The 24,785-nt window shown below is 45.7% G+C and overlaps 1 long non-coding RNA gene across 3 annotated transcripts; it reads left to right on the plus strand.

Annotated features, from left to right (window-relative positions):
* On the plus strand, window positions 1–24,355 carry LOC147006126 (uncharacterized). Of its 3 annotated transcripts, none has more exons than XR_015047844.1 (3): window positions 1–87; window positions 13,952–14,090; window positions 23,743–24,355. It is a non-coding gene; the product is annotated as an uncharacterized LOC147006126 (long non-coding RNA). The 3 variants fall into 3 exon arrangements; XR_015047843.1 differs by lacking the exon at window positions 1–87 and adding an exon at window positions 7,020–7,528; XR_015047842.1 differs by lacking the exons at window positions 1–87; window positions 13,952–14,090 and adding exons at window positions 20,067–20,177; window positions 23,077–23,188.
* The last annotated feature ends 430 nt before the right edge of the window (window positions 24,356–24,785 follow it).

The following is a 24,785-nucleotide window of genomic DNA, read 5'->3' on the forward strand; positions in this document are numbered from 1 at the left end:
AGGGCTGACATCACTGTTTCCACCAGCCATACAGAGCCTACAGAAATCTCACAAGATGGATTTCTTTGCTTGGATTCCAGGGCTAAGGTAGGAAAGAAAAACAAAAGCAAAATAAAAACAAAGAAATCTCATCCTTGGAGCTTACTCAGTGCCTGCTGAATAGCGAATTGTTCCTTGTGTCCATCCCCTCCCCCCATCTTTTCTGCCTGAATAGATAATCCTTACAAAACAGCTATTCATTCTACTAGCGAAAATTTCCAAGAATTACGTGATACCGACCTTGGCACGAGTCATGGATGGGATGGAGATGGGCTTCTGTGTGTTGTGGCTGTGTGTGTTGTAGCTCTGTCAATTTACACATATCAGTAGTATAAGAAAAGAAGATTTATAAGATTTGAATGAATGAGGGCATTGAAGGTTAAAACCTGTAAATAAATGTATAAAATAAAACACTTTTATAGCTTGCCTTTGGGCCAAACTCTGTTTTCTTCCTCTTCCTTCTCCTCTTCTCCTCCTCCTTCTTCTTTCTTCCTCTCCTTCCTCTTCTTGTTTCTCCTCCCCTTCTCCCCCTCCTCTTCCTCCTCTTTCTCCTCCCCTTCCTTCTCCTCTTTTTCTCCTCCTCCTCCTCCCCCTCTTCCTCCTCTTCCCCCACCAGCACTACCTTCTTTAAAAAGGCTTTTCGGAGCTATCGCTCAACTAGTAAGAGTGCTTGTTTAGTGAGCCTGAAGCCCTGGGTTTGGTCCATAGTGCCTCACATTCTGGGGTGATGGCCCTTGTGTTTCCAGTCCTCAGAAGCAGAGGCAGGGGCATCAGAAGTTTGAGGTCATCCCTGGCAATATAACCAGTTTGAGGTCAGTTTGGGATATATGAGATGCTGTCTAAAGTTAATAGACAGATAAGAAAGTACCTACAAGAAATAGAGCTGGAGCTGAGTTGGTAAGCATGAAGTCCTAGGTTCAACTGCATATAACAAACAGGCACCCGGGCACCGGGACACAGGCCTGGAATCACAGGCCCCTGGAAGTGGGAGCAGAATGGTAGATCAGAAGTTCAGGTCAGCCTTGGCTGCACAGTGAGCTCCAGGATAGCCAGAGCTATGTAGAAAGACTCAGAAGAAAAAAGGTAATTAAAAAAAAAAAAATCTAAAGGGCCCAGTAATAACCAATGATGGCTTTTGTTATATTTCCATGGGACCACATTAGTTGGTGTGTAAACTATTTTTCTTTTTTCTTTTTTCCTCCCAAGAGACAGAGTTTTTCTGCGTAGCCTGATGCCCTGGAACTTGATCTGTAGAGTAGGCTGGCCTCAAACTCACAGAGATCCACCTGTCTCTGCCTCCTTAGGAGTACACCACCGCCACACTGCTTGCTTTGAGGTTAGACCTAGATATGTAGCCCAGGCTAGCCTTTAACTCCCAGTGATCCTCCAGCCTTTCTGGTGTGTGTCACCATGGCTACCCAACTAGCAACAAGTTTGGTTTTATAGGGGAATAAAATAAGGCCTGAAGGCGACCTCGGAGAAGAATACTGTACCGGGTTTTTATCAGGTCTACTTTGTTTTGCTTTCAACCATCTTCATGGCCCTGTATAAGTTGTTTAGCTCTTTTTCACATTTATTATTTTCTTTTTATTTGTTGATTTATTTTGAAGCAAGATCTCATGTAGCGTGGGCTGGCCTGAAACTCGCTATACAGCTAAGGGTAGACTTGAACTCTTGATCCTCCTGTGTCTTCTTCCTAAACACTGAGATTACAGGTATGGGCCACCAACTAACCTCCATCTCTAGTTTTAGTTATAATAATAATAATAATAATTAGAAATGTCGGATAATGAAAAAAATGAATGTGGGCTGTCGTTGTTGCTGTTGCTTGTTCTGTTGTTGTTGTTGATGAGACTGTGCCTCTGTATGTAACTGACTGTCCTAGAACTCAGTATATAGACCAAGCTGACCTTGAATTCACAGAGATGTTTGTCACATCCCAGCTATAAGAGTGTTTTAAAGGCTGCATTAAAGACGTGCTCAGAAACCACAGCAGGTTTTAAAATGGAAGTTACTCAGTTCTATCAGCGACCTAACTGTTTTAACCTGCTTATTTATTTATTGTTTTGTAAGCCTCCATTTAATTTTAGGTGCTAATCAGCTCTTCAATTTGTTAATGGCAAGACATGCCATTCATGCCAGTGCCTACACAGTAACTTTATTCTGGTGGAATAATCTCTCAAATCCTTATATACACAGTCCTAACTGTTGGCTCTATAAGGTCAGTAGAGGCAGAGCAGCCTGCGGCTGTCAGGGGCTCAGGTGACCAAGATAACATTAACTTGAACAAACACACAAAAAGCAAATGCTTTAAACTCTCCTCTTTGATTTGAATTTCACAAGTCTGAGCTGAGGGCCAAAAAAAAAAAAAAAAAAAGTCATTATCCAAGTTATATTATTTATAGAAACTGTTAGGTTGCACCTACACAATTCAGCTATGCGTTTGCAAAAGGGACGGACAGACGGAGAATGAGACTTTTAAAAGTCAGATTTAACTCTCTACTGCCAACTTGCAGGCTGTTTATCTCTGACTGGTGTTTTGAAGGGAAAAGCTTTGCAAACTGACATGTGCTCCCCAGGGGGGCCTCCAAAAATCACAGTCCTTTACAAGAGAGGGGCTGCTGGGATTAGCCAGAGGCAGAGGCCTTAGGAGCTGGAGTCCCAGGGCCCAAGGTTCAGAGCTCCAATGTTGACTCTGCCTGAGTCATCCTGACCCAGGCACCTGGGCTCTCATGTTTCTGTCTAGAGAAGCACTGAGACTGTTGACTTTTTGGGGGTTGCAGAACACATTATAAAAGGATAGGAAAGTGCTGTACAAACACGTAAATCCCGGGAACTATTAGAGAGGCGCATTGTACTACTAATAAACTACATTCTTTTGATAATGGGAAGTTGATCAGCCTTATGTAGGAATGAGAGCGTTGGTCTCAGGGTGGAGGAAAGTTTACTTTGAACAATGTAAATTTGGGTTTGGGCTACTGGTTTGTGCTAGATGCTGAAAGCCTTAGTAGAGTGTGGTTAATTGATCATTTGATATCAGACCTCGGGGTGCTCTGGCATTAAGATTTGCACCAGGCATGTGGCCCATATGTAGTGACCACCTGACTTTTCAAGAGGGAGACTAATGCCTGCTGGGCCTCTACACTGGGCTTGGGTTTCTCTATGTGTTATAAACAAGAGACACAGTGACCTCTCAAGGACTGTAAGGGATGGCGGTGTAACCCGAGGATTTGGGGCACAGAAGGAGGAGGAGCTTGAGTGGAAGACTAGTTTGGGTTCCATGGTAAAACCCTGTCTTAAGTGAAATTGGGGCTGGTGACATAGCTCAGTGGTTGAGAGCACTGGCTGCTCTTCCAAAAGACTCTAGTTCAATTCCCAGCACCCGCATGACCATATGTAACTCCAGTTCCAGGGGATCCAACAGCCTCTTCTGGCTGCCTTGGACACCAGACATGCATATAATTCATGCAAACGCATGCAGGCAAAATGCCCGTATACATAAAAATGAAAAACAAATACAAAAACAAATGTGTGCATAGATGAATAAGTAAAGTCTCTAAAGAAAGTAATAGCCGGGTAGTGGTGGCACATGCCTTTAATCCCAGCACTTCTGAGTTTGAGGCCAACCTGGTCTACAGAGTGAGTTCCAGGACAGCCAGGGCTACACAGAGAAACCCTGTTTAGAAAAAAACAACAACAAGAAGAAAGTTAGTATTAGACTGATGTAGCTGGAGACATGGCTCAGCCGTGAAGGGCACTGGCTGCTCCTCCAGAGGCCCCAGATTCCCATTCCTAGCATCCACATGGCAGCTCACAACTGTCTTTTAACCCCAAAGCCTTCTTTTGATCTCAGTGGACCCTCAGATACATGGCACACATACATACTTGCAGGCAAAATACCTATACTCATAAAATAATAAAAACTTTTAAAATAATAAGTAAGTAAATTGATGGAGACAGACATAGTGACATGTGTCTTTAGTCCCACCACGTGGGAGGCAGAGGCAGATGGATCTCTGGGAGTGCCAGGCCAGCTGGGTCTATATAGTGAGTGCCAGGCTACATGGAGAATCCTTGTGCTGGATAGTTTTATGTCACCTTGACACACACTAAAATCATTTGACAGAATGGGGCCTCAGTTGAGAAAATGCCTCAATAAGATCGGGTGCAGGGGAGCCTGTAGACCATTTTTTAAAAATTAGTGATTGATGGGGGAGGGCCCAGCCCATTGTGGGTGCTGCTATCCCTGGGCTTCGGGTCCTATATTCTGTAAGAAAGCAGGCTGAGCCGGGCAGTGGTGGTGCACGCCTTTAATCTCAGCACTTCTGAGTTCAAGGACAGCCTGGTCTACATGGTCTACACTGTGAGTTCCAGGACAGCCAGGGCTACACAGAGAAACTCTGTCTCGAAAAAACAAAAAAAGAAAGAAAGAAAGAAAAAGAAAAAGAAAAAGAAAAAGAAAAAGAAAAAAGAAAGAAAGAAAGAAAAGAAAAGAAAAGAAAAGAAGGCAGGCTGATCAAGCCTTGAGAACAAGCCAAAAAGCAGCACCCTCCATGTCCTCTCTGTATCTGCTCCTACCCCTAGGTTCCTGCCCTATGTGAATCCCTGCCCTCACTGCTTTTGATGATCTACTGTTATATGGACCCGTGAGTGAAATAAACGCTTTCCTCCCAAGGTTGTTTTGGGTAATGGTGTTTAATCACAGCAATAGTAACCCTAACTAAAGCAGACCCAGTCTCAGAAAGAGAAGAAAGGGAGAGAGGCAAGGAGGGAGGGAAACTGAAATAACCAATTTTCTCCCTCAGTTTCTCATTGTTTCAATAACATCTTTAGGCTTTTCTCTCTCTCTCTCTCTCTCTCTCTCTCTCTCTCTCTCTCTCTCTCTCTCTCCCTCCCTCTCTCTCTCTCTCTCTCTCTCTCTTTCTTTTTGGTTTTTTTGTTTTGTTTTGTTTTTTGAGACAGGGTTTGTTTGGTTTTTTGTTGTTGTTTCTTTGGGACAGGGTTTCTCTGTGTAGCCCTGGCTGTCCTGGAGCTCACTTTGTAGACCAGGCTGGCCTCGAACTCAGAAATCCGCCTGCCTCTGCCTCCTGAGTGCTGGGATTAAAGGCATGCACCACCAACCACACCTGGCTACTAGACTTTTCTTTACACTAATCTCTCTCTCACTCCCAGCAGGGCATCCCTCTTCCAGTCCGCAGTGACACTATTGCCTTCCTGTAATCCAGTGTTAGTTACGTTGTTTTTGTCATGGCTGCTCCAGTTTAACAGAATAAAATATTGGAAGCCTGGCAAGCTGTCACATGTCTATAATTCCATATAAGAAGCGGAGGCAGGAAGATTTAGAATTCAAAGTCAGCCTGAACTGTCCCAGAAAACAAAACAAGATGAAATAAACAAACAAAACACCAGCAACAATCAAGCTCCTTGTGCACCTGGCCCTAGTTTCGTTTTCTGCTGTCCCTACTTCTCAGAGCCAATGTGAAGGGTGATATTTTAAATCCTTGTAAAGATATTATAGCTGGGCAGTGGTGGCACATGCCTTTAATCCTAGCACTTGGGGGGGCAGAGGCAGGTGGATCTCAGAGTTCGAGGCCAGCTTGGTCTACAGAGTGAGTTTCAGGACAGCCAGGGCTACACAGAGAAACCCTGTTTCAAAAAAAAAACAAACAACAACAACAAAAAGATATTATAGTTACTTATATGCACTTATAGTCAATAGGTTGTTAAATGAGTTTGAATGTGTGTGTGTGTGTGTGTGTGTCCCCTCTCTCCTGAGACTGGACTTCAAGTCGTCCAGCTGGCCTTGAAATTCTGAACCTCCCATGTCTACTTCCCAAGGGCTGGATTATAGGCATGCACTACCACACCTGGCTCTTTCCTTTTAACATTGTTAAGATTTATCCTGTGTCTCTATGTGTATGTGCGTATGTGCACATGCACTGCTGTTATTTGGTTCATAGTATAATCTATGTTATTTATTAGTCCACGCATCAGCAGATATGTGATTACTTGCATTTCACTACTGAGAGCAAAGCTTGTGTCAGTTTTACATGTGTGGATTTGCACAGTAATTTACATGGCTAAATAGGTGCAGAATTCTCATCCTGAATATGCATGATTTAACTTTTAAGAGTTATTCAATCATTTGTTTATTAGTTTGCCATTGAGTATAGGTCTCCCTGTGTCCTGAAACTCCCTCTGTACACCAGGCTGGCCTCAGACTCCCAGAGAACCTGTGTCTACCTCTGAGCGCTGGGAATGAAGGTGAGCCCCTGCCATACCTGGCTGACAATCCTTGCTCTCTAGTGTTTGAAAGCAGTTCCCCGAAGAGTGCAGCTCTTTGGTAGACAGACATCTTAGCTTTGCCAGTTCCCTAGTAGCAAATGATTTCTCTTGGACTGTTTTTGTCTTGTTCCCTCGGATTCTGTTTGGTTACTGGGCCAATACTTTCTAGGTCCGGAACTGCTCGGTGCTGTCCTGGCTACACAGCCAGGACCAGCACGCCTCACTTTCTCCCTGGTCCACACTGTGCCAGCCCCTTTGCAAGCCTTCCTTTTCACCTCATCTCTCCACGGCCAGCCAGACCAGAAGGAGCAACCCGCTATTTCCCCAAACCCAGCTCTAACTTTTTGCCTCTGCAACTTGATCTGTGTTTCTGCATCCCTTTATTGATTCAATAAATATTTATTGAGCCCTGAACTTCCGGCCAGGTGCTGGGAGTGTAAGGGCAAACAGGAAAGACAATATCTCCCTGTTTGTGGGGTTTACAGATTTTACCGCAGGTGGAGATGGGTAGGAAAGACACCTATCCAAAAAAAAAAAAAAAAAGACAGCTTTGCATAGTTCTAAGTATTACAAAGTAAACTGTTATATCGATGTGAGCTAGGGGATAGGTTAGTAGTGGCAAAGGGTGAGAACAAGTTCAGGTGGGAACAGAAAAAGCCTGGGCTCAAGGAAGGCCTTGCAGGGATTATATCCGTCCAGAGAGCTGCGGTGAGAAACTCATTCACACCACAAGTGTTTCTGAGCCCGAGCAAGTGCAGATGCCTCCTTCGGAATGGCCTCAGTGTGCTGGAGAACAGAGCGGCCCTTGTGGCTGGGTGGTCAACAGGGAGAGAGGTGCAGGCGCGGCGACCAGAGGCGAACTCAGCCGTATGGCCAGGCTTGCTGCTGCTATCCCTTGTGCAGCACGTTGGTCCTGTGAGGCAGGCGCTCTTCGCAGTCACGTGGGAGAGGCACCTGCGTCGATCGGAAGCACTTAGCATAGCACTTTGGGATCTTGGCCTTTCTAGGAGCCAGCTTGCTTTCATCTTACTGTTTTGATTGTGCCTCACAAGGGACAACACTCCGATTGTCTAGGAGGAGGAAGGTCAGGGACAGAAAAGTAAAAGCCAGGAGCAGCCTGTCCTGTCTGCCTGGGCTGCTGGGGAATGATTGTCAGTGAATCGAGTTTTCTGTGGAGCCCCTGAGCAAATTCTCCCAGTGGCAGGTAAGACAAACTGACTTAGAACCAGGTAAGACCAGCGAGGGCTTTTTCCCTTTCAGCCCAGTCTGTGGGCTGTCACCTGACATGACCCCCGTCTTATGGAGATATTCAATGTTCTGCTCACTCGGAGTTTTCAGGTTGCTCCTTTAATGCTGGCATCTATCAAACCCAGAGTCTCACTCTTAGCAAGGAAGTACTGTACCCCTGAGCTGTCCAGGCCCGAGGCCTCGCGGTTTGTGAAGCCGTGCTATGTTATCTACAATGGAGACTTTACTCCAGATAGACTAGCTCCCGAAGGTATTGCTGCTTGCTAGAGGCTGAGGCACTGTGGGGTGATTTCTTCTCCCCAGGATAGCCTTTGAGTGGTGTATTTACAGATCAAAACAAACAAAACAAAACCAGAACCGTGTCATCCATGACATCTTTGTCCCGAGACACTGAATGGCTCCATTTTGTGACTCCATTTTGCTTAAGTCTCTATGAAGCGTCCACCCTGGAAGTAATAATACAGCACTGCTAATATGTCCAGGCAATATTCCTGGGTGGACTTGTTTGTTCTACATATTTTTCATAAACAAGACAGTCTATGAGCTCAGGTTCTGTCTGCGCCTGGCCTGCCTGGGCCAAAGGCTCTTTCTCCAGCTTTACTAACTGTTTAGCAAGTAGTTCAGCAGCTATAGTTTGGTTATGGTATTTCTAAGGTCGGGATAATGATAACACCTGCCTCATTGGGTGCTGAGGATTAAACAGGATACGCACTTAAAAGGCTCACCTGAGCCTTGCACTTACAGAGCCCTCCGTTAAAGGTCTCCTAATTTCAGGTGTCGGGCTCAAATGTTGCCTGACTCCTAAGAGCTGGTGTGGGGTAAGATACCCCTGGGTATTCAGCGTCTCTCCTTCTCCCATGGGTGTGTCCCAGCACTCAGTCTGTGGGACTTGTTGACTAGTTCTTTCCCCCACGACAATGTGAACTCTCCGTGGATGGTCTTTTTATTCCGGTTTCAGGCCCCAAGGTTGCGCCTGGCATGCAATTGGCTTTGTTGAATGCCTCTCCGCTCCCGGCAACCTTGAGCTAGAACATTCACGCTGGACAAAGCAATCACCCCTCTGCTTCTTCCCCTGGTTGTGCCCCATGGATTGGTGTTCCCTGTAATTCCATCTCCTGGGCTTCAGAGGCCACCCTAAGCACAGCTCTGGGGGGGCGGGGAAAATGGTAGCTCCTCCTCTTGTGCCCCAAGACGGACTGGTGAAGTGGGCCCTCGCCGCCCAGTCTTCACCTACCCACTTAGAAACCTGAGAGCTAGCCTGTGGTCTCTGCCTACCACCATGTTGTCAGACTGCCTGATCCTGCTCAAGAATTTTGTACCCAGGAGCCTGGCCTCACTTTGTTTACACAGTGGCCCAGAGGGCAGATTCCTTCCATATAAAATAAACAAGGTGAAGTTTTAAAGGAGTTAGGGACTTGCCCAACAGCCCAGCAACCCACCTGCCTCCAAAGCTCCCAGAAGCAGGCCTCAGTTTTGTGTTAGTCTGGGATCTGTCCATCCTCCGCCCTGGGGTAGCGTTCTTTCTAAATCCACATCCAGTCCCGAGGCCCTTCTTCTGCATGAAGGCAGGGCGGCCTTGCTTGGCTCCTTTGAAGCCCTGTGTAGTGTGCTGTATGCAGTTAGGTCTCCTCCTGTCCCTTCCTCCATCCACTGGTCCACATCCCCAGCAGCACATACGCCCTTGCAGTCTTTTGTTAGAAGACTCTTCACACACTACCACAGACCCACAATGCCCTGCTCTCCGCTTAGTGGAATCTTTTTGGTCCTTCCACCGCTCTGCTTTATGAGCCACATCCTCTGTGGCAGCCTTCAAAGAGTGCCCGCCCTAGACTGCCACTCCCACTGGGGTTCCTCTGAGCTCTAATTCAAGTGAAAAGTTTCTGAGTCTGAAGCGGAGATGTGAAGATCTAGCCAATAGATGATGGGATATCTATCGGATCAAGCAAATCCTAGAAGATGCCCCTTGCCCCTCCCCCACTGCACTGTGAAGCTCAGGGCAAGACTTTCTAAAGTCTTCTGCCTACATTTGACATGCTGTCCAGTGTGCACAGTTATATGTTGACTGTATGAAGATGGTGAAGGCTTTTCTGTAGTTAGTAAGGTTTTTTTTTATTTAATTTAATTTATTATTATTATTATTATTATTGTATTGAGGCAAGTTCTTATGTACCCCAGGTTGGACTTGAACTTGTTGCTGGGATGATCATGATGATGACCCTTCTGTCTCTGTCTCCCAAGTGCTGGGATTACAGGTATATGCCAACACACCTGGTTTATTTAGTGCGGAGAATTTAACCCAGGGCCTCCTGGATGCTAGTTTAAGTCCTGCCTCCCCCTGCCTCAAATGACTTTTCTCAAAAGACCGCCCAGAGTCAGCAGGTGAGCACCAGGCTTCCTCTTTCTGTTTTCCCTCCTGGCCGTTTCTCTCAGCCTCTGGATCCTTATCTCCGATGGGGATAATAGTGGCTTCTTGCAGGGGCCTGGCTACTGAGAAGATTACAGGAGTGAACTGAATGAAGGAAGTTGTTAGCAAACACAGGTTTGCCTGAGGAGTCTTTGTTACAGGCACAGAAATATGTGTGACTCATAACTAAAAAGGGAACTGGAAAGGCAAGGTCATATTCTACAATAACCTTAAAGTTAGGATGTCATTGGGGATTTTTTTTGTTTTGTTTTTAAATATTTTTTAATTACATGCATATGTTTGTGCCTATGGGTGTGTGCACATGATTGCAATGCCTGTGGAGGCTGACATTATTATATTATATTATATTATATTATATATTATGCTATTAGCAGCCAGAAAGGGGTATTGGGAACTGAACTCGCATCTCTCCAGGGACCCTCAGCTTGGATATTTTTTTTTAAGTTAGGATCTCACTTGTGTGCCCTGGTGGGCCTGAAAGGCACTATGCTGGCCTGTAGCTCAAATATCTGCTTTCCTCTGCTTCTAAAGCACTGGGATTAAAGGCTTAGGGCACTATGTCTGACCTCTCCAGCCTGCCTTTTAAAAAATATGTTTTTGAGTTAGGCACAGTGGTGCAAACCTTTAATCACAGCACTTAGGGGACAGAGAAAGGTGGATCTCTATGAGTTAGGAGCTCACCTGGTCTATATGGTGAGTTCCAGGCCAGCCAAAAGTGACTATGTCTCATAAACAAAACCAAACACACACACACACACACACACACCTTATTCAAAAAGCATGGTGCACGCCTTTGCTCCCAGCACTCGTGAGGCGGAGGCAGGTGAATCTATGAGTTCGAGGCCAGCCTGGTCTGCAGAGTGAGTTCCAGGACAGCCAAGGATACAGAGAAACCCTGTTTAAAAAATTAAGACAATTTTTTACATCTGTCTGTTTTGTAAGTGTGTCTGGGGCGGGGGAGGGGAGGCGTGTGCACATATGAAGGTTCGAGGACAATTCATGGGAGTCATCCTCTCCTACCCTGCCTTTCTTCAGGCCCAGCAGCGAGCACCTTTCCCCAGTGATTTGTCCCACCAACCATCATTGGGGATTCTAAGAGTTAAGGCAATGGGGAATAGTCTTGATACTAATACTAGCTTGCAAGGCCTGGAAAGGCTGGTGCATAGCCAGTCAAATCCTGCCCCAAGCGTGCCGGAATCACCTGGTGAGTGTTTTAGATTGCAGGTCTCCACCCCAAAGCTCTTGAATCAGAATCAGGAATGATAAATGCGCCCTTCCAAAAGCTGCCCCTGTGGCTTTGATAGTCAGCAAGGATTGAGCACCGAGGGTCGGTCGGGCGCGCCACACTGAGAACTCCTCAGCATTTTTGATAAAAGGCACTCTCAGCACTTTCCCTGCGGTCTGCCGGGGATAAACCGGTACCACTCAGACAATAGGAGTGGGAAGGAGCCGACCACACCAGCCTTCCCACCTGCTTTGCATCCTGGAGTATTTTCCCAGGTCCTACTGTGGCCATTTAAATGCTAATATGTAGTTAAGCACTGCCATTTTTTTTTTTATTAGCAATCTGAGAGAATGATGTTTATGAGGGCCTAATTCTCTCTAGCTTTCTCTATGGTTAGAGAGTCACATGTTAAACTCTTTGACCTTTCAAACTCAAAAAAAAAAAAAAAAACTTTTGTTATTTTCTCAGCAGATCTCGCCTTCACTGCTGAACCCGAGCTTTGTCATTTCAAAGTGCTGAGTCACCTCGTCCTCTCAGGGTCAGACACTTTCACGCAGGAAACGTCCTGCAGAGCACCACAGCGGGAGCACCGAGCTGGGATGTCCCTATTTGAATGACAAGATGGGAGAAGAGACAGCGCATATTTATGTGCTAACTTAATTTTCCTCATAAGCTGGTGTTTAAGAGACTTCTGATAGCAGAAATCAGCTTTCTGGTTGGTAGTTTTGTTGGACAGTATTTTCTTCCCATGGCTGGAGATGACTCAGTAGTTAAGCGTCAGTTGCTCTTCCAGAACAGCAAGGTTCAGTTCGCAGCAGGCACACACACGCGCGCACACACACACACACACACACACACGCACACGCACACGCACACGCACACACGCACACACACACACGCGCACACACACACACACACACGCGCGCGCGCGCACACACACACACGCACACACACACACACACGCACACACGCGCGCGCGCGCACACACACACACGCACACACACACACACACACACGCGCACACACACACACACACGCACGCACACACACACACACGCACACACACACACACGCGCGCGCGCGCGCACACACACACACACACACGCGCGCGCGCACACACACGCGCGCACACACACACACACACACACACACACACACACACGCCGGGGGCTCACAACTGTAGCTCCAGGCGGCAAGTTTTCTGGCACTAGGCATGCATGTGTGCACAGACGAATGTGCATGGAACACACCCATGTACTGCTCCTGTGAAATGGACATGAATGTCAAAGTGTTGTCTAGTGGTGTTTACAGGGGAAGATGATCTCCACTTATTATTTTTAAATCGCTTGATTCTCAATTTAGTTTAAAAAAAACTAATAAGAAAAAAATACAAGAATAAACTAGATCTTAAACCAGCTCAACTTTTAGGACATCTGCTTTTGTATTTTGAACATGTCGTCCAGTGTACCGGAAATATAACTGCTGTATTAATGAGGGGAAGTGGGTAGTGGACAGCTGGGGAGGGAGGGAGGACAAGAAATCCTACAGTTTAGGATTTGGGGGGAATGTAGAGAGCATAAACACACAAGATTGAGCAACCTGGCCAGGTTGGGTAGCACATGCCTTTAATTCTAGCACTTGGAGGCAGAGGCAGGTGGATCTCTTGAGTTCCAGGACAGCTGGAGTTTCCCAGAGAAACCCTGACTCGAGAAAAAAACAAAACCAAGAAAAGACGGAACAATTTGTATATAGAATGGCTTTACTGTTCTTTTAACAGAAAACTGTCCCCCATCATTTGGGGGTCCTCCAACAGGAAGTGGCTTGATCTTTCCACAGGGTGGTAATTTATTCTAGAACCGATGTGCTGGCGTTTGCTACTGGCAAGTGATTTGTGTCTCACTCCATCCTTACCTGCCCTGTAAAGGGGGAACTGTTGTTTTTTAGTCTCCTGGAGCAGCTGCGCCTTCCTACAGCGCTCAGAGTTGAGGAAGCTTAAGAAGCTGAGACCAGAGAGGGCGACGCGCTTCTGGTGACTAAGCACTCTAGAGGCTGCCTCCACACTTATAAAAGTGACCAGTCACCAACAAGTCATCTTAAGTACAGGAAGAATGCCAGCAGCTGAATGAAATTCTTGCTTTCCCTGGTGAACAATGAAGGGGAAGGGAGTGGAGTGTGGTGAAAGAGAGGGCAGAAAGGCTGCCAGTGTATTCTTCATCCCTGCCCCACCGCCACCCCTCAGCACAGAGGGACCCGGAAAGATTTCAAATCTTTCCTTTAAGGACAAAATGAAGCCGGGCGTGGTGGCGCACGCCTTTAATCCCAGCACTCCGGAGGCAGAGGCAGGTGGATTTCTGAGTTCGAGGCCAGCCTGGTCTACAAAGTGAGTGCCAGGACATCCAGGGCTACACAGAGAAACCCTGTCTCGAAAAACCAAAAAAAAAAAAAAAAGGACAAAATGAAATGACTTAGCCACCTATCATGGTCTTTACTGAGTTATATCGATGGATATAAGATAATTTGGCATCTAAAAAACAAAGACAGGGCCAGTAAAATGGCTCAGTGGGTAAAGGTGCCCACTGCCAAGCCGGAACACCTGGGTTTGGTCCTTGGAACTCACACGGTGGGGAGAACAGATCCCTTCATGCTGTGTTAGGAAAACATGCATGTTAGGAAAACACTTCCAGCCCCCTGAACTAACTTTTTCTATTCTGTACTCTGCCTGTGACTAGACCTGGGAGGAGAGAACAAGGACCTTCCTGAGGCAGGACAAGGACCCAGAACTACCCAGAATGCAGCAGGGCGGCCCCGCACGACTGAGCTCTGATCCTAACCTGCAAAGGGAATTTTCAATTTCCACTTCCTGAGAAGGTCAGGTAGGAATAGCTCAGAGGCTGAGCACTGGGGGGCACATTGTACAGGACTGGGGGGGGGGGTGCTCTGGGGCTTGGGGTCACAAGCTTGAAAGATGAGACTAGAACAGAGATATGAATCGGCCAAGTGAGGCAGCCTTTGGAAGACCCTGGAAGAGGAGACAAGGAAACAGTTAAAGACATTGCCTCTGGCAAAACTTAGGAAGGGCCAGGCAGTCTTGTGGCTGAGCCCAGTAACTGAGGCCCAGGAGGTGAGGGGTCAAGCTGGTTAGGGCAGAGTTTCCTGCCAGAAGCCAGGGCTTACAGGTGCTGGGTGAAGACTATACACTGTACTATAACTGCCCCACTGCTAGTACTGTTTTAGGGACTTTGCATTCAAAAAAGAAAAAAAAAAAAAAAGCATCGATTAGAGGCTGGAGCGAGACTGCTCAGTGCTTAGGAGCTCTTGTTGCTCCTATAGAGAGCCTGAGTTCAGTTACCAGGACCCACATGATGGCTCATGGCAATCCACAACTCCAGTTCCAGGCAGTTCAGTGCCCTCCTTGGGTACCAGGCATGCATTTAGGCACAGAGATATGCATGCAAGCAAAGCAGCACCTACATACATAGCATAAAATAAATTTAAAAAACAACATTTATGTGTGTGTGTGTATTGTGGTGACCCCCAACCATAAAAATTATCTTCATTGCTTCTTCATAACAGTAATTTTGATACTGTTGTGAATCATAATGTAAAATTCTTTGGTGGGGGGGAGATAGAGGTTTGCAAGAGGGGTCGTGACCCACAGGTTGAGAACCACTGGACTAGCACCTCTGAAAAGAATAAAGTGTGACATGCCTGGGCAAGAGACCTGACGCCCTCCTCTAGGCTCTGGAGGCACATGCCTGGGTACCTCACCCTACAGACATGCGTTTTCTCTCTGTCTGACTGCTCTGATTACTGTGAGAACCTGGGCATGGTGGCTGATGCCCGTTTTAATATCTAAACCTGAGAGGCAGGGGCATTGTTGTGAAATCAAGGCCTACTCCTGGGCTACCCACTGAAACCCCATTTATTATTTTATTTTTTTCCCATAGACAGGGTTTCTCTGTGTAGCCTTGGCTGCCCTGAAACTCACTCTGTAGAACAGGCTGGTCTCAAACTCAGAGATCCATCTGCCTCTGCCCAGAGTGCTGGGATCAAAGGTGTACGTTACCACTAACACACCCAGTCTTGTTTAACTTTGTAGATAATTTTCCTGCATGTATGTCTGTGTATACTTAGTTCCTATGGAGGTTAGAAGAGGGTATCTGATCCCCTGGAACAAGAGTCACAGACAGTTGTATGGTTGTGAGCTACCATATGGATGCTAGAAATAGAATCCAGGTCCTCTGGAAAAGCAGCCAGTGTTCTTAACCGCTGGGTCACCTCTTGACCCTGAGTCCGTACTTAGAACAATCTAGACTGAAACCACTATTCTCTCCTCACACTGCCACCAAAAGCAAATAAGAAAATGAGATATTGGAGAAACCCAGAAAAAAGGGTGATGACTTGGGCTCAGGACAACTAGGGCAGATTCTGGACCTGCAGAATTGAGAGGAAAGAACACGTGGAGAATGGACTCTAGTTCTGGCTTTAAGCATTTGGTTTGACAGGAACAGCCAGAGCTCTTGCCTACTTGTATCCCCTCCGTATCCATGGAGACCAGTGCAAGGAGATGGGAGGGCTGATGTCATGACACATGTTAGAAACCACCAGTGAATAAATATTTAAAGCCTGAGACAGTGATCCTGAAGGGAGTGCTTGCTGCTCGATAAGAGCGAGGTCAAAGAGCAGAGCCCCGAGGCTCAAACACCAGTGCTCAAAGCTCTGGAAGAGGCAGGATCAGCGAGTGCTCTTGAGGCGAGGAATTCAACAGCCATTTTGGAGGTTTCCCTCAGGCTGACGGAGGAAGAATTCTAGCTGAGGAAAAGAATAAACTTAAGGGCTGGAGAGATGGCTCAGTGGTTAAGAGCACTGGCTGCTCTTCCAGAGGTTCAATTCCCAGCAACCACATGGTGGCTCACAACCATCTGTAATTGGATATGATGCCCTCTTCTGGTGTGTCAGCAACAGCATGCTCATAGATAGATAGATAGATAGATAGATAGATAGATAGATAGATAGATAGATAGATACATACATACATACATAGATAGATACATAGATAGATAGATACATAGATAGATACATAGATACATAGATACATAGATAGATAAACTTAAGGATCCAGAGCTGGGAAAGCCTTCTGTACCTGGCAACTGAAAACTGGGAGTTCATTTCCTGATGAAGGTAAGGATGATGCTGGCTACAACTTACTGACGCCTTTGCTTTAATGTTTTCTGCCCAGCTCCTCTGCAGTGTCTGCCACAGTTGCGCGTTGTTCAGTTAAGTATGTGACAAGGCTTACTGAGGTCTTCAGCTTACCGCCTGCTAACATTATGCATATTATCTCAGTCTTTACTCAGTATGTTTTAAGAAATACAGGCGGGGCTGGTGAGATGGCTCAGCAGGTAAGAGCACCCGACTGCTCTTCCAAAGGTCCGGAGTTCAAATCCCAGCAACCACATGGTGGCTCACAACCATCCGTAACAAGATCTGACTCCCTCTTCTGGAGTGTCTGAAGACAGCTACAGTGTACTTACATATAATCAATAAATAAATATATATTAAAAAAAAAAAGAAATACAGGCATTTAGGGGCCTGGGAAGATGACTCAGTGAGTAGGGCTTGTCCCAAGAGCAGGAAGATCTGAGAATGTACATAAAAAGAGGCACTGTGCTTTGAAATCCCTATGTCTCCTGGACACAGAAGACTGTTCAGAAACTCCATGGCCAGCTAACCTGGTGTACATGGTGCTGCCAGAAACAGCGAAGAGACCTGGCTTTAAACAAGGTAGAAGACGAAGGCTGATATCCAAGTTACCCTCTGACACACACACGCACACGCATATGTGAATACATCCTATATTCATCTACATAGACAAGGAGAGAGAAATGCTGCAATATTATCCTCAACAAGCGAAGAAAGTATTGGTCAGAAGGGTGGAGAATTTAACTCAAGATTACTTTGTTACTTTGTGAGGTGGATGTCTGTGAGTCTGAGGCCAGCCTGGTCTACATAGTGAGTTTTAGGCCTACCAGGGCTACATAGTATGATACTGTCTTTAAAAAGTAAGTAAAAAGAGTCTACCTTTAACCTAGTCGGCCTCACTTAACATCTACCATTTTAACTCCAGACTGTGCTGTCTCTTAGAGGCTGGCACTTCTTTAGACCCCATGTGGTTTTCCTGGAAAGGCCCTGACCCCATCCTTTCCCAGAGGAGGGATGGTGCCTACTGGGGTTAAGGCGGTTCTGTGGCCTTAGCTGGGATACTGGCCTCCTGGATAGGCTTGGATAAGATGGTGATCTGGGAGCAGGCTGGTGAGTAGAGTTAACCAGAGGCTTGCTGAAGGTCTTTGTGTGCCTTGGGCTATGTCAGGTAGTTGAAGTAATTAAATGGGCAGTTCTGGTGAAGGAAGCAACTTTCAGCTCTCCATTGTCCAGAGAGACTTCCTTTGTGTGAAATGAAACCTTGTCTTCACACCGCACAGTAACTAACTCTTACCTACTTCTTACCCGGAAGGACATTCAGCTTGTCCCTTTTCAAGTCAGGCACCCATCGGAAGAGGTGATGTTGCAGTGCCTTGTGAAGGTTGAGACTTGCAAAGAGGTTAAGCAGTCCGCTCTGATTCTTCCATTCCTCCCCATATTCTTTAGGAGAGAACTCAATGTCTAAATGATGACATTTGTAAATGAAATTTCTGACACAGTTATACTAAATGGTTCCTAATAATCTCCCCGGGGACCCAGGCACTCACCATAAGAAATGTGCTGAATCCAGTTTAAGCCCATGAAAGAATGAGTTTCTCAGGCTCGAGGGATGGCTCAGTCTGCAAAGGCTCTTGTTGTGCAAACCTGGTGACCCGAGTTCAACTCCCAGAGACCACATAGAGAAGGAAGAAGCTCTGAGGTGAGGTTAGCTCTCCTCTGACCTCCATGTGCATGCCGTGTGGCACAAGCACCCCCCCCCCCAACACACACACATCATGCACAAACACACAATAAAGCCTTAACTAAAAAAGAGTATTTCTCATGTGGGAGGGGGAGGCAGGTGGGTCTCTGTAAGTTCAAAGCCAGCCTGGCCTACGTAGAGACCCTGTTCCAAACAAACAAATGAGTGTTTTCTCAATAAGCTTTCATACTGCTTTCTTTCTAATACGCATACACACACATGTATGTATGTATGTATGTATGTATGTATGTATGTGTAGTGTGTACTTTGATGCCAGTGATAAAACCCAGGACCTTGTTCATGCTGAGAAACTTGATACCTGTGAGTCTCACTCCCAGCAGTTATCAGACTTTGTGATATGTTTCTGATGCTTTGATTAATTGATTAATTGTGTACTACTAATAGTGGGAGTTTACTATGAATGGAACATTTTTCTGTGTATTTAGGATTATGGTTACAAATATATATATATATGCAAATGCATTTGTAAGAGCCACCAGTACTTTTAACCACTGAGTCATCTCTCAAGCCCCCTGTATTTTTGAAATAGGGTCTTACTCTGTAATTAGGACAACCTGAAACTCACAGTGTAGCTCAGAGTGACCTCGAACTGCTTCAACCTCCAGAGTGCTTGTATTTCTGGCACTACCTGCCACACCTAGATTTTTATTTTAAAATTTTATTCATGTTCATAGTTGGTGGGTTTGGTTTCGTTATAGTTTTGGTTTGGGTTTTAGAAACTTGCCATGTATCTCAGGCTGATAGTTGCAGAATTCTTTCTCCTGCTTAGCACGTCCTCAGTGCTTAGACAGCACGCACTACTACACCTAACCAAAGAAAAGCTTTGTGAGAAAATTATCCATAAAGTATCATTAAATTTTTAATTGATTATTAGTGTGTATGTGTGATATGTGTGTTTGTGAGCGTGAGCCTGTACGTGCAGCGTCATACATGTAGAAGTCAGAGGACAACCTTCCCGTCATAAAGAGGCAGGGTCTCGTGTTTCTGGGGTGTTACAGTACCTACTCCAGGCTAGCTGGACAATTGTGTCTCAGTCTGCCATCTGCCTAGGAGTGCTGAGAGGATGGGCGTCTGCTATGGCATCTGGCACTTTTATGGGGTTCCAGGAATGGAATTCTGGCCCTTGAGTTTACACATAAGCACTGGCTAAATCATCCATCCATCTAAGTATGTATGTATGTATGTATGTATGTAAGTATCTATCTATCTATCTATCTATCTATCTATCTATCTATCTATCTATCATCACCTGTTTCTCTGTCTGTCTGTCTTTTGAGACAGTCTCCTGTAGCTCAACCTGGCCTGGAATTCTCTATGTAGCTGCAAGTGATCCTGACCTTCTGAGTCTTCTCCACCTTCTAGTACTAGGATTGCAGTGTGTGCACCGCCATCACTCAATTATGAGGTGCTGGGAATCAGTCGGGGTTTTATGCATGCCAGGCATCCACTTCAAATATACATATAAATAAAATATAAACACACATATACATTGTCTTAAGAAGGTAGAACATAGATGTAAAGGGCAGGTAGTGTGGTAACTCCAGGAAGTGGTATAAAGGGTGTGCTATGCCGACCATCATGTGAACATGTTTGCAGGTCAAAGGTGAAAATACTGGTGCAGGAGGGTGAATGGGGGCGAAAGGTGCCCATTTCTGCATGCAAAATGTGCTGTCAGGCTCAGAATCCTTGCTGCAGAACTGTGGCCCTCTGTTCCAGCCAGCTGGGAATTTTACTCAGTGGTTGTGCAGGAATTTTACAGGAATGTCTCATTCAGGCAGTGAGCCACTATTTTCTGACACACAGTTTCCAAAACTGCTTATTTCTACATAGCTTTTTTTTTTTTTTTAATGTTGCAGATGTTTAAACCTCAGACAGGATGGGGCTGGGGCTGGGCCAACAACTTGCTCAACATTCTTTTGAGTCTGACGGGCTGGTGGAGTGTGAGCGTGGCTCCTAAATTTCTTGGGTAGGACTGAAGAAGCACTTTTAAGGTAAACTATTTTCCCTGGTGTTCATTCTTGAGGAGGATGCAGGCCGTTACTAACTGGTTCGCCTCAAATCTGAAGAGGCCTCCCCCCGACCCCCCATAGGGGAAGGTGGAGGAGTTGCCTCATTTCCAGCTGCTGCAGAAGGGAGGAGGGCTTGGGTGTGTGTCCAGCTGCGGGGCTCAGGTACAGATGGTCCAGTGTGCGCTGGGAGGACTCGAGGAATGGCCCAGCAGGCAAGGCTCTCTCCTTCTCCACAGATGCTTCACTGTTACTCCAGCTTGCTCCCATTTATTTCTTTATTTTTACGATCTTATGAAATTCCATCGACCAGACCTGGAGCAATAATAAGAGAAGAAAGGAAGTATTTGGAAATATTAAGAGAGACCCATGGTTGGGCTGGAACATCTTGCATTAGTCACTGCTGCTGTGGGAAGCCAAAGACTGTGAAAGGATATCTTTTTACATGTCTTACATATTTAGAGACGCTGCCCTTTCGAGATCCCATTGCGCATATCAACGGGGTTGCTGGGGAACTGGCTCTGTCTTCCAGATATCCCCAGTGTGTGTGTGTGTGTGTGTGTGTGTGTGTGTGTGTGTACTTCTGGTTAAGTTCTTATGCTAATGCTTTGAGGAACTGACTACGTTATCCTGTAGCCAGGGAGGGATGTGGTTCCAGCTTCATGTGCTTAAAGATCCTCTGCCATCAATGAGCCATTTTCCAAGATCATTTCCAAAATCACACCAAGATTTGGTGTGAGCCCTCCGTAAAAGAAAGGCTTTGCATTTGAGTCTGTGTTCATATCTAATGTTGCTACGCTGGGGCTTTCTTAGCCTGTATCTTTCATACACAGATTTAGCCAACAAGGTTTAAAAATATAGCCAGACTCACATACTTAACATACACAGATTCTCTTCCTTGCTTTTAAAACACGGGAATAGCTATGTGTAGACTCTTGCATTGTATGAGGTATTTTAAGTTAACTGGATATGACAAAGGGTACAGGTGGGTGGGTCCAAGTTCAAGTTAAATACTGTGTGGTTTCATACAAAGGATTTGAGCTTCCATTCGTCTGACTTCTTTGGGAGTCCTGGAGCCAGCCCCATACAGATACCCAGGAACAGCTGTGGTGGTGTATTAAGACCGTACCTGTGAACAGAAAGATATATGAGCCCAGTCCCTTTAAACAGCTGCCCTTATCCAGGTGTCTGTGGGCCCTGGTCCATGACTGAATTTTTGGGACCCTGTGGACTCAGGAGGGAAGAGGCTATGTTTTCCCTGCCCTCTGACTGCAGCGTGGTATAAACTTCATTCAGGAATGGCGACAAAGCTTAGGGATGTTAGCTGTACCCTGTACCCGGGAAGAGTCACACATTTTCAAATTATACTACAGATGGCTTATGGACTCTGTCCCCCTCCCAGGCTCCTACTTATTTGTTATAAATAACAAATGCAGCCGGGTATGGTGGTGCACACCTTTAATCCCAGCACTTGGGAGGCAGAGGCAGGCGGATTTCTGAGTTCGAGGCCAGCCTGGTCTACAGAGTGAGTTCCAGGACAGTCAGGGCTACACAGAGAAACCCTGTCTCAAAAACAAACAAACAAACAAACAAACAACCCCAAAAACCCCAAAACAAATGCATTTGTTATTAAAAAAAAAGTCATATGTTTTGAAAGGTGTTCGAAATATAAAACTCATAAAAGGGGCGGAGTTTTTGACGATTACAGAAGGGGCATAGTGATGACAGATTGCTGAGAAGCAGGAATCTGCGTGAGGCTGGAGCAATCTCCAGCACAGCCTGCTCTTAGCCTCAGGGCTAAATCTGAGCACATTTGAGAATATTTTGGACCTGAAAGGAGGTTGGGCATGAAAATAACCACTGTGTCTAACCAAGCTTTTGAAACCACAGGCTGATGGGAAGACACTGCCTGGTCAAGTGTTCCGGATGCAGTCGTGTGTCATCTGTTTTCCCGACACCCTTCTTACTTGGTAGATAAGGGGCAAACTTATTTTCCATGTTGCAAAAATAGGAAATGAGGTATAGGGAGTCTGGGAGAATTATTACCCAAGATCGCAGTGAGTCAGAGGCTTTTTGAGTACCACAGAAGCCCTGGCTCCCTCCCTGATCATGACCCCAGATTTGCTGTGTGCAGGCCTTGCGGTTTTAGAGGAAAATGTAGTAATTTCACTTTCACTTTTGTTCCTGTTTGGTTACGGTACAATCTTCAGTTTAGGCAAATAAAGAAATCGTTTTTACCCCCCCACACACACACCCCCCCACACACACCACACACACACACAAACACACACACACACACACACACACACACACTATGGCCTTCTTTTTGAGACAAAGCCTCACTATGTAACCCCTGGTTGGTTAGTTTTGAACTCTCTGTAGAAAGTGGATTGGACTTGAACTCACAAAGATCTTCTGCCTCCTGAATGCTGGCATTAGAGGCATGTGTCAACACACCATGGTTTTGGTTTTGAGACAGGGCCTCCTGTAGGCCAAGCTGACTTCTAGCCAGCTGTGAGATCCTGAGCTGATCAACTTCCTCTGACCTCCTAAGGCTACATTTACAGTCAGCCTAGTTTCTGCCTGCATGCTGGGGACTGATCCCAGATCTTTCTCTCTCTCTCTCTCTCTCTCTCTCTCTCTCTCTCTCTCTCTCTCTCTCTCTCTCTGTGTGTGTGTAAGAACTCTATTAACTGAGCTATATTCAGCCCCAAGTAAAGCAGGGTTTTTTGTTTGTTTGTTTGTTTGTTTGTTTTGTTTTCAGGGTTTTTTTTTTTTTCAGGGTTTTTTTTTTTTTTTTTTTTTTCTTTTTAGGAATTTCTTCTTTGGGGGGAAATATTGTTGACGATTCAGTTGAATCTAATTAATACCTGTTTGTTGCAAGCCTCTTTTCTAGCCAGCGAGGAGACACTGAGTGATTTAACCCCAAGGTTACTGTGGAGCATGGGACTAAAGGACCAAACTAAACTTGATTTTATAAGCTTTCAGAGGTCCTGGTGAGTTATTCACTGCTTCTATAAGGAAGGATACGTAGGCTTTTGCAGAGTTCAACCTGTTTGGGACCCACCCTAGCTGAGTTGCAGGATTGATTTAGGCAGAGTATTTTTGGCATGGAACAAAAACAGTAAAATTCCCTGAAAGAACACAAAGCTGTTGTGGCCACAGGGTAGAAAGAGAGATTGAGATTAAATCCAAGCAGGTCAGAGGATTTGGTGTCTGGCAGGTTGGCCAGTGTCCCTGGATATAAACCTGGGGCGTCGGCTGGGTATTAATCTATGGGTGGTAGTATTGTAGGCAGAGAGAAAAGTCAGGGCAAGCTAGACCAGGCCAGGCCAGGGAGCATAACAAACAGGAACAGGCCATTGCATCTGAGGCCAGTTTCTCTGGACATGGGGTCGAAGAAGAGGAATGATCAGAAAGAACTCTTACCCAGAGATGGGCAGGGTCTGGTGCTAGTGCTATTGAGATGAGTGAGTAGTCTTCTAGAAAATTCTTCCAGGCAGATATTCTGCAGTTCCATTAATCGGTTTTTTTTTTTTTTTTTTTTTAGATAGAAGCCTTCAGCTTGAGCTGGAGAGATGGCTCAGAGGGTAAGAGCACTGACTGCTCTTCCAGAGATCCTGAGTTCAATTCCCAGCAACCACATGGTGGCTCACAACCATCTGTAATAGGATCCGATGGCCTCTTCTAGTGTGCATGAAGAGAGCGACAGTGTACTCAGATACATAAAAAAAGTAAAATGAATCTTTTAAAAAAGAAAAAAAAAAAGAAGAAGAAGAAGCCTTCAGCTTGATACCATCTGAGGCTACAAAACCCTTTTGCTGGTCAGCACTTTTTCTCTGTCTCCCAGCTCTAACCCTCCAACCCCACCTTTTAAAGAGTCACAAGGGCTTGCTGATTCTATTAGAACTCTTTAGAAGTTGGTTTCTGGGGCTGGAGAGATGTCTCAGTGGTTAAGAGTGCATACTGCTCTTGCAGAGGACCTCCGTTCGATTCCCAGGACCCATATCAAGTGGCTCACAACTCCCTGTACCTTCAGCTCCAGGAGGACCGGAAACCCTTGGTGTCCCTGTACTTACATCCACGCCCTCCCTCCACAGATGCACATCGTTTAAAAAATTAAAATAATTTCGAATTTTGTTTTTGTTTTTGTGGGCCACCACTGCCCAGCTAAATGCTAAATTTTTATTTGTTTGTTTGTTTGTTTTAAGGTTAATTTTCTTCACATGGAGGTGAAGTTACTGGGTCAATGCATATAAATTTAGAAGGCAGAGTAGGTAGGTATCAGTAATTGCTTGCGCCATTGAATTATTATTTTTTTTTTTTTTTGGTTTTTCGAGGCAGGGTTTCTCTGTGTAGCCTTGGCTGTCCTGGAACTCACATTGTAGACCAGGCTGTCCTCGAACTCAGAAATCCACCTACCTCTGCCTCCCGAGTGCTGGGATTAAAGGCATGCACCACCACGCCCGGCACGCCATTGAATTCTTTGTGTTGTATATTGTTTTCCTGCCAACAAACTCTGTGATTGTAATGCTCTAAGAGACAAACACTATACAGTCACATCATGCGATAGGTTTCACATGGGAGGTTTAT

This window comes from Mus caroli, unplaced genomic scaffold (assembly GCF_978045245.1).
Source record: "Mus caroli unplaced genomic scaffold, Mus_caroli_1 scaffold_1, whole genome shotgun sequence".
NCBI classification, from domain to species: domain Eukaryota; kingdom Metazoa; phylum Chordata; class Mammalia; order Rodentia; family Muridae; genus Mus; species Mus caroli.